The sequence below is a fragment of the Amia ocellicauda genome, chromosome 12 (genome assembly GCF_036373705.1).
Source record: "Amia ocellicauda isolate fAmiCal2 chromosome 12, fAmiCal2.hap1, whole genome shotgun sequence".
Taxonomy (NCBI): domain Eukaryota; kingdom Metazoa; phylum Chordata; class Actinopteri; order Amiiformes; family Amiidae; genus Amia; species Amia ocellicauda.
The window spans coordinates 20430088-20445225 of record NC_089861.1 but is presented as its reverse complement, the minus strand read 5'-3'; the positions used below and the strand labels follow the sequence as shown (position 1 = coordinate 20445225).

Below are 15138 nucleotides of genomic sequence, written 5' to 3'. Positions count from 1 at the left end.
GACAGCCCTAATATATTATTGTTTTATGCATGTGAATACATTATGTGCACAATCAGAAAATCCCCATCTTGAATCAAAATCCTGTCTCAGTCACTGGTCAGTAGCCTATAACTCCTACAGTGTTACCCAGATTTAAACAGCTTCACCGGGAAGCTTGTTGTCAGACTCCCACAACTCTTTGTGTATAGATACATCTCCATTCACAAAAATAAATTGCTATGTATTTTTCTTTTACTCATAACAATTATAACTTTTACTTGCATATTACTATGAATTACTATTATTTACTTTTCATTACTGCAGATTCATTTGGATCTACTTATTCTGTCAGGATTGCTAAAACCAAGTAACTGGAGTACTTGATTTTCTTATCAGCTAATAATTAAAAGTACTTTTTAAGTGCAATGTTGTTTGCAAATATCTGGTCCTGGAGTGCCACGGTCATGCAGGTTTTGTAGGTATCTCTGAGTAATCAATTACTAAATAAATGGAACACATGGTAATTGTGACCAATTAAGACAAGCACAGAATCAATTAATCAATTAGGTTAAGGGGAAGTCAAAAAACAGAAGTGGCACTCCAGGACCAGGCTTGTCTACCCCTGCAGACTTTACTTTTTTTTTCTCTCTTAGACAGGTAAAAATACAAACAGCATTGAATAACCAAAAGAATGGGGACAATGTAAGTATCAAAGACTTAAAAGAAGGGAGATCTGACTGGCAGAGATTTAAGCTGGGAAATGTAGCAATGTTGCTGCCTGGGTCAGTGGTTCACCACTCTGGTCTGCGAGGAGACCTGAGTCTGCTGGTTTTCATTCCAACTGAACTCTTAATTAAACCCTTAGATTATCTCATGATTATTGTGTTACTTCAACCTTGTCAGTTGGTTTCAGCTATGAAATAAGTGCAGATCTCTCAGATAAGTAGCCAACAACAACTGGGGATGACAAGAAAACTAGCCGACACAAGGAGTCCTCCAGGACCAGAGTTGTGTACATTTGCTTGGAAAGGCAGAGGGGGCTGTTCCAGGCTCCTTCTGATGGCCAGGGTGAGACAAAGAGTGCACACCAGAGGGGTAAGGGACTCAAAGGACATATGTAATAACATCCACACAACTATTTACAAGTAGACCAACCCATCCCAGTCATTCCATGTCCATGTAGAGGTCTGCTCCCAGCATGCCTCAGTCCACTTATGCTAATGCAAGAGCAGCTTCCCTCTAGCACTACAATGTATAAGATTAACTTAATGAATGGCAGAGAATCTTGATCTCATCAAGCAAAAATAGTAGACAAATGTCAAGACAAACAGCATATTTAAGCAGCTATACATATGAACTCTTGTCACTTTAAAACAACTTATGACCCTTTTAAATGTCTGCTAATTAATTAATTTATAATGGCTCTTTGAAAGCTCATTTCTTCATTCATGGAACACTTTTCTCATAAATGGTTCAAATTTTGGTAAGCAAGAACCAAAAGATGCTTAACTGATTTGTTTTTTAGTGTAGATAACTGATCATTATCATTAGGTAGCACTGTGGAGTAGTGATTAGGGCTCTGGACTCATTACTGGATTGTGGGTTGTGCGTTCAAATCCTGGGTGGGGCAGTGCTGTTGTACCCTTGAGCAAAGTACTTCACTGAGATTGCTCTAGTACAATGCCCAGCTGTATAAATGGGTACAAATGTAAGTTGCCCTGGCTAAGAGTGTCAGCTAAATAATAATAATAATAATAATTATATCTTCAGTCTCCAGATAGTATAGCACTACTGTATTTAGACCTTTGAATAATGGTTATAAAATATCAAGGTTAATGTAATAAGTGAGAGCCCCAACCCACAGATTCCCTGTCCTAATCTCACTGTCTAGAAAACTAGGTGGATGTAACTCTAAATCCCCAAGTGGCTACCCTCACCCATAGGTAATTCTTAAAGACATATTAATCTAATTCAGAATTCTACAAATTGAAAATTCAAAAAGGATTAACAAACAAACAAAAAATCATTAAAATAACCTTTATAAAAATGTATATATATTATATATATATATTATATAGTCTATTTTGCACATTAACGTATTGGTAACTAGTTGCACAAAGGCACACAGTTGAACCCTCCTGACAGTAACTGAAGATGTGTTTACATTTTAATGTTAACATATTTTACTGTTTTAATTTCAGAGTTTCAAGGATGTTACAACAATTATCTGACCTGTAAGTTAATCATGTTGAACTCTTTATGCTGTACAATCGGGGAGAAGGTGACTTTGAGCATTATACATTTCAAGTTGAATGTATGTTTACTGAGTTTCTTAGTTCAGCCTAAACAAAAGACATGGGGTTGTAACCTTGGGACTGCCATTCTATTGATTCCTGTGGACTGTCACCGACTGTCTTAACTAATTCAACAAAACCAAACAGAAAATATATTTATACATAATTAATAAGTGATAAATAGTATGATGATTAGTGTGATGATTCGTATATATTAAAGTGACAAAATCACTTAGTCAAATAGTTTCAAATGAGGGGTTGAAGTACTTTTGACTACAGCTGTATAAATGGATCAATCTGTATGTCTATGTAATCTATCGGTTTAATGGTTTAATTGATTATTCTTATGTGTGGTTTATACCTATTAAGTATAGGCTGTACTATTTTGTATCTGTATTATAGTTTTAGTTAATTGATTAATAAAGGATATGACCTACCCATCTACCTCTACTCTAAAATAGCTAATTAAGAAAAGAATCAGAATTTGGTTGGGAAGAACACTGGAAGACACAATTGTTTTGCAAGATCAGTGTGAGGAAATATTATGTTACAGATCAAGATGCGCTGAATGGAACTTCTCTATTTTGTAATTTTATTTTCAGACTCCAGAGGGCATTACAACCCTCCCAAAATCAGTAAGTTGATATGTATGCCTTCTTTACACTGATAAAGTCAGTCAAGACGGGAGTGCGAACAGTGCATGATTTATCCACTGAGTCAGCTCTCTGCAGCAGGGTTTCAGAGGGTTTTCTGGTTCTAGCCTAGTTACCAGTCACTTAATTGATCTGATTAGCTGATTACAGTCTTCCCAGCTGTCACGGTCTCCCCTGTTTCCACCTTAGTTCACCACCAGAAGTCTCCCTCTCCTGAATAATAGTCTAGTGCTTCTCCTTTCCTTTTTTCCAGTCAAACCAGTCTTTCCACATTCTTTCCTGCCAGGTGCACCTGTTCTGTCCTCCTCTCCTATCATTGGTCAATCTTTCATTCACCTTGTTCAAACCCTCTCTCCTTCACAGTACTTAAACCCCTCTGTTTCATTGATTCATTGTGAAGTCTTGCTTTCTTTCTAGAATCAATTCTTAGCCTTGTTCCGTATTTGTGTTGCCGTGTTCTCTCGTTTACCCCTTCTGGATCTCCCCACTAGCCTGTTCGCCTGATCGATCGACCTTGGACTGTCTCTGTTTACTCTCTCGTTTTGCCCTTATTGGATTATCTGCTTCTAGCCTGCACTTGGATCCCTTCCTTTGGTCCTTGTGGACGTCACACCAGCAGGCACTCGACGTAATTTCAACGTTGTTTCATGGTTGAAATGTAGTTGTGACGTGGATCAACAAGAATACAACTACTATTCAACGTGGTTTTTGCAACGATTCATCAACGTCAAAAAATATGTTGCTTTCAGGTTGAATAGACGTCGTGACAGTCAAAACAATCAAACAGACCCCCAGATAACAAACACAATATCAAGCGAATTTACTGAATAGATGTTAATATAACATTGTTTTTCATTTCAGATTGGAGTGGAGACAGTTGCAACTGCAATCTGAGGAGTAAGTTAACTATGTTTTGTCTTTTTATAAAAAAAAAAAATCAGTAGGCAACAGTAGGAATATGTTTGGTCATATACAGAGAATTATTTCAAGGGCAACACATTTGGTGTTCAGTTTAACATAACTGTGTGGGGATATCAATGGTCTGATAAATGAAGGCAATGTCTTGTAGTATTTATGAGATACAGTGGTATTATATTCAGGAAGGGTTTTTCACCATTTGTTTTTTTTTTTAATGTAATAAAATACAAAAAGTTATCATGGTTAAGTTACATTTGTGCGGCATTTACCTTTTTCTGGATGATTTTGCACTAGTTAAGTTGTCTATAGCCCGATTTTATAACTCCAGCCACCCTTATGGCCGGTGGCTGCCCAAGGCTTGTTGGTCCTAATGATGGAGGATATCAAATACTGAGTAAAATGTTCTTCAAGGATTAATTTCTGTGCTTTGGGACTCTGGTTAACGTGCAGCTTTACAGTTCTGTAACTGTAAAATGACTACATTGAATTTCATTTCAACTTTTCTCCAACATTCCCTTTCACTTGCAGTCTTCACACAAAACTACAACAGGAGCGAGAGGAGTGGGTATCTTTATTTATCTGTAATCTTTATACTTATATATGAGGGGACATACATGGAACTAATTACATGGTTAATTAAAGAAAAGTAAGGTTAATTCATGGTTAGTAAGACTTATTGGTGAATAGTGTGGTTATTAACAAACTATAATTAATTCATGAACATAAGTCAGTAGCATTAACACCAATTAGATCCAATCAAAACTTTGACCCACCCATAAATTACAAAGTAAAGACTGATGGTAAATTAAATTGCAACAGTTTTTAATGTGTGATTCAGGTTATGTTCTGGACTAGGCATTCATTTATCTTCATTTATAATTTATCCTGCCTCTTGAATATTCTATGACATAAATATATAGATGGATATATGCATGCATGCACACACACCTATATTAGACAGGGTGAGCTCCTACTGCCACATGGACTAACTGTGCCGGTCTGGAAAGCTTAATTGACTGATAGGCCAGCATGAGAATGCAGCTGCGTGTGCGTCTCTGTCTTTCTTTCTTTCAGTTTAATTACTTATTTATTACAGGCCCATATGCTGGTGGTTTGGTTTTGAGATTTTGTAAATAAAGTGCTTTATTTTTTAGCTTTAGCCTGTTTCTGCTAATGTGTGTGTGTGTGTGTGTGTATGTATATATATAAATATGCAGTGCCTATAGAAAGTCTATACCCCCTTTCAAATGTTTCACCTTGTTTCAGATGTTACCATATATATACCATATTAAAATGCATTGAAAATCCTTTTTTAAAATAAATAAATATATAGGCTATATTTCTAACCACATAACCTCTAAGTGAAAAACATATCTTAGACATTTGTATAAAACCTATTAAAAATAAAAACTGAAATAGATTTGTTTGGTAAATGTCTATTCCTGTTGTAATAACAATCCTAAATTATCTCCGGTGTAAGCAGTTTCTTATTGGCAGGGAGTGTGGCTCTTGTCAGGATAAAAGGGAAAATAAATGCCCTCCAAAAAAACCTGAAACTGGTACAAAAATGTAATGTTCTTGAGTGGCCCATCAGAGCACCATCCTAAATTCAAACAGATATTTGTGGCATGACTTGAAGATTACTGTCCATCAACGCTCCCCAAAGACTGTGACAGCTTGAACAATTTTGTAAAAGAAAATGGTCAAATATTGCCACTCTATCAGTAGACACTCCTAGCCACTGCTAAAGGTGCTTCCACAAAGTATTAAGAGAGGGGGTGGAGACTTATCCTATTATGATATTTCAGTTTTGTATTTTCAATATATAATTTTCTTCACATTCAAATTTTTTTTCCATTTTAACAGTGTGGAGTATGGTGTTAAGATAAGTGGAAACAAATCCTCATGTAAATCCATGAAACTCTGAGGCACTGACTCAACACAGTGGAAACATGTAAAAGGGTTTAGACTCTCTAGACACCACATTTATATAGATATACACAAACACACACACATATATAAGAATATATATTTATATTCCTTATCCTTATACACACACAAATATCAGAATAAGGACAACATGAACCAACATGAAAGAAAAAAAAGAACAAATACAATGTTACATGTTCCAAAGTTTATATATTTATATAAACATTCTGTCCATCCCATTATGGAATTGCTTATTAACTTAATCATCATCATGGTATACTGCTGTAAACTTTGGTAAAGGTCACAAAAAACTCATATAATTTACTGCAATACTTTGTATGTATTTATAATTGTACCTTTTCACTGGGATAAACACAAAAAGCGATTTCAATGCAAAACCTATAAAAGAGGATATTCCAAATTCTTATTCTGTAAATGCTGATATATTATAGCAAGTGATAAACATTACACAAACATCCTTCCCCATACTGCCCTCCACATTTAATTAATATTAATCCTCTTAATGCATATATAACTGATATTATATTACATATTATATATTACCCGTTGCCTTTGCATCAAAGTGCAATACACAACACTGGCAGAGAAATCAGTTTGCCTTTTCTTGGCTATAAATGCTTAACTTTGTTTGCAGGCTGAAAAAGCAATTGCAGGAGGAACGCGAAGAGTAAGTTTATACTTGTCTCTAATACAAATTTGAAATATAAATATAATTGAAACTAGAAATGATTTCTAAACTATTTCTATATGTCCACTTTCAGAATGAAAAGGCAATTACGACGGGAACGTGAAGAGTAAGAATGTTAATAATTGTAACCTTTCTGAGCCCAGTGACAAAGGATGCAATGTAGTTGTACACAGTGAAGACATATTAAAACCATAGGCAAACAATGTAAAACTATGGAATGACCATAAAACCATGTTAAAAATGTAGACATCCTATGTTAAATGTACTATGGTAAACATGCAAATGGGTGCTGTCTGTCTGTCTTTCTGACAGCTATCAGACAAACAGGCCTTCTCCAAAAACATGTTGCAAATGGGGGCACCTATGTTGGCTGTTTCCCCAATTCTTGTTCCAGTTACTCTCTCCAGAACTTATAGAAAGTTCAAATGTTCACTCGCATCACTCAAATTCACATGAATGTGTGTCCACTAGTGCTCTATTTATTTCCTTTATCTGCTTTTCTATTCTATCAGGTTTACACAGGAGTTACAAAAAGAAAGAGAGAAGTAAGTTTGTCTTTCTTTACCTCTTTATGCCCAGAAAATATGATTCAGGTTACACGACACCCCTTGTTGTCAGTGTGTGATTGTACATTTCATGACCAAAAGTATGTGGACACCGCTTCTAATTAGTGGATTCGGCTATTTCAGAGCATTAAAATAATCTGTCCTTGGTTGCAACAATCACTACCGAGTTCCAAACTGTTTCTGGAAGCAACGTCAATACAAGAACTGTTCATTGGGAGCTTCATTAAATGGGTGTCCATGGCTGAGCAGCCGCACACAAGCCTAAGATGCAAAGCTTGTTCTCTGAAGTGACAAATCACGTTTTACCATCTCACAGTCCGATGGATTAATCTGGGTTTGGCGGATGCCAGGAGAACGCTGTCTGCCTGAACGCATAGTGCCAACTGTGACAATATATTAATGCCCATGATTTTGGAATAAGATGAGCAGGTGTCCACATACTTTTGGCCATATAGTGTATCAATAAACAAACAGAAGTGACTGAGAATGGATTTGATTTATTTACAGTCCTTAAAATTGTTCCATCTGTCTGGTAGAAGCAGATAAATAAATTATATGTTTAGCTAGCATTATGAAGGAGGTGGTATTAGAGTGAATGAGACAAGTACACTGGTGCAGAACTTTTCAAGGAAGAAGACTGGTGATATGCATGTTGTGAGTTCAAACTAATTACTTACAATACGTCAAGTTAGTATGACCTCATTTTTTATTTGTTTCCTGTTGAAGTTTACATATCAACTGATTTGCTTTTAGATCCATGAAGCAATGTAACAAGCAGAGAGAGCAGTGAGTAGATATTTTTGAAATTTTCAGTGTAGATCACTGTTTGTTATTCTGTAGTCCTATTAATGGAATGATTTGGGAATTACTTTTAAAACATGCATCTTATGGTCATATTTGTATTTTAAAATAGTCTTAACCTTAGTATTTCCCCTTTACCTCGAAGAATATTGAATTCTAGTTATTAATACTAGTTATTTCTGTTAGAATTATACACTTTTTAAAATTATATATAGATACCTATAACCATGATTATAATTATTGTTGTTCTTATTATTATTATCTGTAGTACAAGAAAGTCAATACAAGAAAAAGTTGAACACATTACCAAAATATTACAAACAGTGCAGTAAGTGCAATTAAGCACAATACACAGCATTTGTCCTATTTAAATAAAATTAAAATCAGTCCAAAATTTGCAATAAAGTACAATATGCCATGTAAGTCCTACAAAAATCGGTTCAAAATACAGAACAAAAGTTACAACCATATTGTGTGCAGGGGGTTACAACAGGTATATAATTAATATTATAGACATGTATAGTAACATGATCAAAGTGTAGGAATAAGTACCTAAATAATAACAGGTAGCAATAGAGGGAAAGCATATTATACCCCATTTCTACTGTCCACATTTAGGTGCACCATGGATGGGGTGCAGTGGTTTTGCAGGTTATGGTTTTACAGCAAATGCCAGTGGTTAGAGACTCTTGGCACATAGGTTACTCCACGTAATTCCATGTTGCCATCCAGGTAAGTGCAAACTCTGAATGAAGGGGAGAGAAGAGGAAGGAACGGCAAGTCTTCTGGCACAGAACATTGTATGACATTACAGAATGCTTTACAAAATTGAAGATTACCATTTACCTCAGTTTTGGTGCTTCTGCATCAGTGCATTGAAATGAGTTTTCAAACAGTATACATTAGATGGATTGGATATTGTGAATCTTAATTGATTTCTTTGCTGTCCACACTTTTCAGATTCCTGAGGCAATTGATACAGGAGCGCAAGGAGTAAGTTACTTCTCATGTTAACACTTACATTGCGCATTATGGCACAATGAAGGAATTGTATTTTTTACGTTTTAAAATTAGAGAACCATTTGTAGTGACTTCTATGGTTCTCAAATACTGATTTCTATGGAGTGGTAGTCCAACATAAAGCATAAACCCCCTGTCTTAACTCTCTTCAATCCATTGGAATATTTACAACTTTCTCTAGACTGACCTCATACAAGTGTGCCTTCATTGTATTTATCTATACTGGACTATATCATAACATACCATGATACATTTTGTAAGGCATGTTTAATGTTACACAGGATAAGGAAATAATAATAATAATAATAATAATAATAATAATAATAAAACATTGTTCATTTATTTTTCGTAGTCCTTTTGCAAGGTATTTACACAAGATTATACTCATGATTAAGCAGCTCAGTAGAGCAGATGTAATTTACCCTAACAGGTAAAGTCAGACAGGTTTCTGACTTTGCCCATGATGATGAATGATACTGATTGCTTGTGTGTGGAACCCTGTGTAGAAAGGCAACATTTGGAAGCTTCTTTAAATGTTCCAGAAGCTTCTTATTAACTACACAACATAAAGTTAATGCAGCCAGGATTACTTTTGCTCCCTTTCCCGTAGCCCTTGACTGTGACCTGACATCTTGACAGCACTTAGCTTTTACCGTCCAGGATGTAGGACCTCACTTACTGTACTTGCCTGTGTAAATTGTAAATTGGAATTTGTAAAATGTATTTTATATTTTAGTTAAATTGAATTTGTAATGTTCGATGCCTTGTACTTAACTGTATTTTTGCACTTTGTATTGCACTTATGTTGTAAGTTACCGTGGATAAGGGCGGCTGCCAAGAAATATTATTATTATTATTATTATTATTATTATTATTATTATTATTATTATTATTATGTGTAGGTTCTTACAGGTGTGGTAAATGCATAATGTTGTCAGGATTAAAGTTTTACATATTTTTATTTGAGGAAAAAAAGTTATTTTATTTAATCAACTCTTTGGGCAAGATTAAATAAAAAATGTTGGCGCTGCGACTCGCTCGCAGAAGCATTAGCGCATGTCTGCGAATGGAAATCGCGCTGCTAAACTATCGCGATATTAAATCTGACCCCATTTGCGCAGCAAAACGACCTTCTCGCAGCTCATTTCCTGCACAACGCGAGAGAATAAAACAGCTTTCACAGCCGCTACTACAACACTACACACTGTACTCAGTCGCGCTTTCATGTTTACATGCTACTTTCAAATTTTGTAATGTAAATCCCATGTTGTACAGTTTTGTACTTCGCTATTAGCGGCTGGTTAAAGTTTCTAGCCGGTTTGCGCAGGCGCAGCTCCGGGTTTACTCACAGTCTCCGCGGCTGTGTGCGCAGTGGAAATGACTGCTCATTGCTACAGTAACTGCAGTACAGCTGTACAGTGCGGGTAACAAATGACATGTTGCGCCCAACATCCACACACACGAAATTGTGCCTATCGAGAGAAAATATGTTGTTATTGAATGTCATTTTATATTATATTTTGTTCAGCAATGTATCAGTGTTTCGATTGTTTTTTACGTATTTCTTCGATACCTTTTTGTTTAATTCACTCGTTCGTTTATTCTGCTGTTGCTTTGTTTGTTATTCTGAATACTATTGGATGTTCCTTCTTAACACATATTTCGTGGGAGTAGTGCCTAAGGAGTAAACATTAAACCTCACTCGTACTCACTACAAAGTCATGTATATTCAGCCTATATCATAAGGGGTTTGTTTCCATGCATGATACATTTGGCATTAAAGTTTTACACGTAACAGAAAGGTGGGCTGTGTTCCTTTCAATTTTAAAATGAGAAAATGCACTCACCCGTGAGAAACTGCTTATTCCAGACGGGTATATCCAACAGAAGGGCAAGTGTAATACAGGTGTTAAAGCTGATTTCCAATGAACAGTTGCGGCTTAGTTTTTAGTTGCTAGTTTCTTCCCATGATAAATGTAACCAATGAGTTTTATAGCCGGTGCGTCAGTTTGTTTTAATCTGCACCACTACACATAACCCAGCTGACACAATGTAATTCACGTTGTCAAAACGCCGTGGCAACGTTGTGCTGTTATTCTCCCAACACACCATTGATACACCCACTAATGGATAACACCAAGATAAGGGCGTCTGCCAATAATAATAATAATAATAATAACGACACATCTTTCATCAATGCCGGCTTCGGCTTTTATTGTATACTTTTTTTCTTCTATTCAAATTTGTAACCGCTACGAAGTTCAGGCTTGTAGTTTTGTAGGATTGACAGCTTTAGCGACCCGAAGCCCGCCCTGCTCTTCCGCCCCCGGCCACCCTTCAGTTTCAGACACTGTGATTGGCTCTTGGTGCCTCTCGCGTTGCCCGCCCATCTTAGAAGCCACGCCGGGTTTATACAAATATAATGTAATGCTAGCTAGACAGTTGTGTCATTTGTTAAATTATGTATCAAGGAAATTATAATACATAGATAATATATAATTATAGCCAGGATTTAAATATATGATTAGAAACTTTTCGGCACCTATCAATTAATTAATTACTGAAGCAGTAGGTAGTAAAACTTGAAAATACATAGTTCGTTTATATCACCTCCTGATTATTATTATTATTATTATTATTATTATTATTATTATTATTAAATACAGACACAGGAGACTTGAAAAGACTGCGTAGGTACTTTTTCGGTCAAAGGCAAAGGCGCTGAATGCTGACGCTAAAGTGTCCCATTGCGCGCTTTTAACTTCACCTGCACCCTCCTCACTCAAGCGCACTCTGTGACGTCAGCACAACGTCACGTTAAGTGTACACTTGTCGAAGGGTGTAGGAGCGAGGGTGCGATTTGGGACGCAGCCCATTCCCTCCTGCGACTCTTCCGCGACTTTTCGCGCTCGCACCTTGGGAATATTTTTGATTTAATCCTGCCCTTTATTACAATCGATCAAGGGTATAAAGAAACATTGAGGCCACTGTATATTAAATTATGCTTACCACAATATATCTGTGTAATACCACAGAGCCGGTGTCTCTCTGAAAGACCTTCAGGACCAGATAAACTTGCACTGCTTACCAGGATGCAGATAATCATGGTTCAGCAGCGGTTCGGTGGACTCCGGGAGAATGAGCTGCGCTTCCATGGATCTAACAACAAGCTTAGCTAAGACTCAATGTGAAAGGTATGATGTCCCTGTTGGTGGATTTATTTTACCTACCTCTCGGCTGATGAATGACAGCTTCACTGGCTGCAGTCTGGACTCTGTAATCCAACATCTCTGACTCCAGTGAAACAATGAAAAACGTTTAGACGGAAGAATAAGGCATATGAATATGAAGTTTGAAAAAAAAAATCCTAGACATTTGTAGAAAATGTATTAAAAACAAAAACTGAAATAGATCTGTTAGGTAAATGGCAATCCCCCTCATAATGGCAATTATAAATAAGATCAGGTGTTACCAATGCCTTCAGAATTCACGCAATCTTATCTGTGTGTAATAAATGTGGTTCACATGATTTCAGATTAAATGCATCTGTCTCTGTAAGGTGCATTCAAAGCAAAGATCCTGTGATTCCAGTGAGTCGTCTCCAGCACTAGGATTGATCTCAACTCTTGGAATTTATTTTAATCTTAAACAAATGTATAAGAATACATCACAATGTCACCCTCTCTCTGAAATTGAATTCAAAATAGAAGCAACATTTTTCTCAACTCCAGCACAGCTCCTCTCTGGGATTAGTGGGTAATTTATAGGCAGCTCCCAGAGGGATGCAAGGTTTACAATTCTTGCCTTACTGAGCAAGATTAGTTTGTATTTATCGAATTTAATACAGGGGTTCATAATTAAATATTCCTATCAGGTATTCACATTTATATAGACAAAGTTACACTTTTTTTAATCTGATAAATATTTGAGGATTGAGACAGTGCTAGCTAATTTAGTTAGCTGTATGAGATCCTAACTAATCTGCATATTATTATTTACTGCAGGCCTATATGTGTGTAATAAGCTTTATTTCGGTTCAATGAATAGTTCATTGGTTTGCTGTCAATAATTTAATCGGATAGCCCAAAAAAAATGAAATTGCTTTTTTCCTCGTTGCTGACCTTTGGATCTCCCCTGTGACCTGTTCACCTGATAGATTGACCTTCTGCCTGTTCCACTGATGACGACTTCTGTTTTTCCCCTCTCTACCTCGTTTACTGGCTCCTGACCCTTCTCCCTTTCCCTTAACCTGCTAAGCCCAGCACCTGGCTCTGCTGCACCCCTGTCTGTTCCAGCATGACAGATCTGACAGTATTGTCATTGTTACATTTTGGTTCTATTAACATTTATTTAAAAATATATACTTTTAACTATTACACAATTAAAAAATCTTTAATTTGTTGGTAAATAGTTCATATAAGGTTAAAAACAGCTACAAATATTCTAAATATACTGTTTTTTGTTATCTGAAATGCAATATATTATTATGATATATATATATATATTATATTAATATAATATATTAAAGTAATATATTATTTATAAGAGTTGGAATCAAAATTACAATCAATTCCATCAATTCCCAGATCAGGAATCAATTCTCAAATGTTTGGAATCACCTATCCCTACTCACAACACCCTAAGCAACTCTAATTGAAGCCCCCTTTTCTCTACTCATTAAATGATTGGCTCTGGGTACTAGCTAAACATTTCATTTCCAGGATTGTAAATAGGGCTAGGTTGTCTATGTGAGTGCACTGCAACTAAACTATAACAACATTAATAGTACATTTTACACACTGTAAAATTCCACTGAGCTACATTTCTCTCTGGGAACCAGGTACTATATATATGAAATAAAGACCATAACTGTGATTGAAGAATGTGAAGGTACAATGCTTTCTTTCTGTTTATAAATTAAAATCATATCTGGATCCCTGAAAGATTTGTGTTTGAGTGAGTTGGGGAAGGTGTAAATTATGGACGGTAAGAAAAAATTAATTGTATTCAGTTATTCTGAATTGTAGTTATCTTCTTAATTTTAGTCAAGCCTATGAAGAGACAGACTGCGAGGCCAAGGACTGTAAAGACTGCACTGCCAGCACACTTGAGTGTGCCACTGCATCTGGAAATGACATTGTGGACTGCGAGCAGGATGCTGCGTCTTGCATGTCCCACTCTTGCCATTGTGCTGAAGCACCAGAAGCAAAATGATACAAATCCACTGTTCAGCTACTACTAACGTCTGCTGCTGAGAGCTACTCAACCCCATGCTGTACTGTACTGATTTGTGTCATGATATATAGTGACTTTTCAATGATTATATGTATGTTTGTGTCAATGCCAAAAATGCTGATTAGCTTATGTACCAGCTAATGAAATTGCAGTGGCAAACAGAACAATATGACAACACAAATGTTGGGCCATGGATGCTCTTTGGGATTGTGCACCACTGTTTTAAATCACTCCACTTCTAATTTTCCTCTATTTATTCATCATTAGATGATGAGAATAGACTGCATTTGTTTAGTATGTTTTATATTATATTGTGAATGTATTGATATTATCAATTATCCTACAACTCTAATTGTCCTTAATTTTGAGGATATTTATTATCCATTATCTGAGGGATTGTCATTGAAATTTAGCTTTTTAATGTGATTAACACATTAGCACGTTATCTCAGAGGATGTATTAGTCAACGATGTCATGACGAAATTTATTTTATATAATTTACTGCATAAAGAAACAGAAAATAATTCAAATTATCTTATATCAGTGACAGATAACTTCACATACATCTGATCTGGTTCCCATACACAGACAAGAGACCTCACATTACCATAGGCAAATGATCTTCCATCATCTAAATTGTTAGGTCTTTTTTTTTATCTCTTCTGTGTATTAGGACCAAATAAAACATTTATGATACTTAGCTGATAACAGTGGCTAATGAATGGGAAAGTGCATTGTTAAACTTCACACTTGTACCTGACAAGGTTTATGTTTGAGTGACAAGGTTAGACAAAGTGCACCTTACGGATAGTTTCAGTTGATGCAACCATAAATAAAATAAATATTAAAATATTGTAAAAGACAAAAAAAAAAAAGATTATGTTTGTGTGTGTATATATATATATATATATATATATATATACATATACACACACACACACACACACACAAATGTTTAGTTGTGGTCAGGCTCGGGGGGGATGCAGAGGGAGTTTAAATGTATTTTTTATCCGTTAACAACTTTGCCTTGGAGT

General features: G+C 35.9%; 1 long non-coding RNA gene across 1 annotated transcript; it reads left to right on the top strand.

The window, feature by feature from the left end:
- The first annotated feature begins 3287 nt into the window (after positions 1-3287).
- Positions 3288-14285, top strand: LOC136764559 (uncharacterized). Its single transcript, XR_010821210.1, has 8 exons — positions 3288-3823; positions 6429-6461; positions 6556-6588; positions 6995-7027; positions 7802-7834; positions 8810-8842; positions 11905-12063; positions 13915-14285. It is a non-coding gene; the product is annotated as an uncharacterized LOC136764559 (long non-coding RNA).
- The last annotated feature ends 853 nt before the right edge of the window (positions 14286-15138 follow it).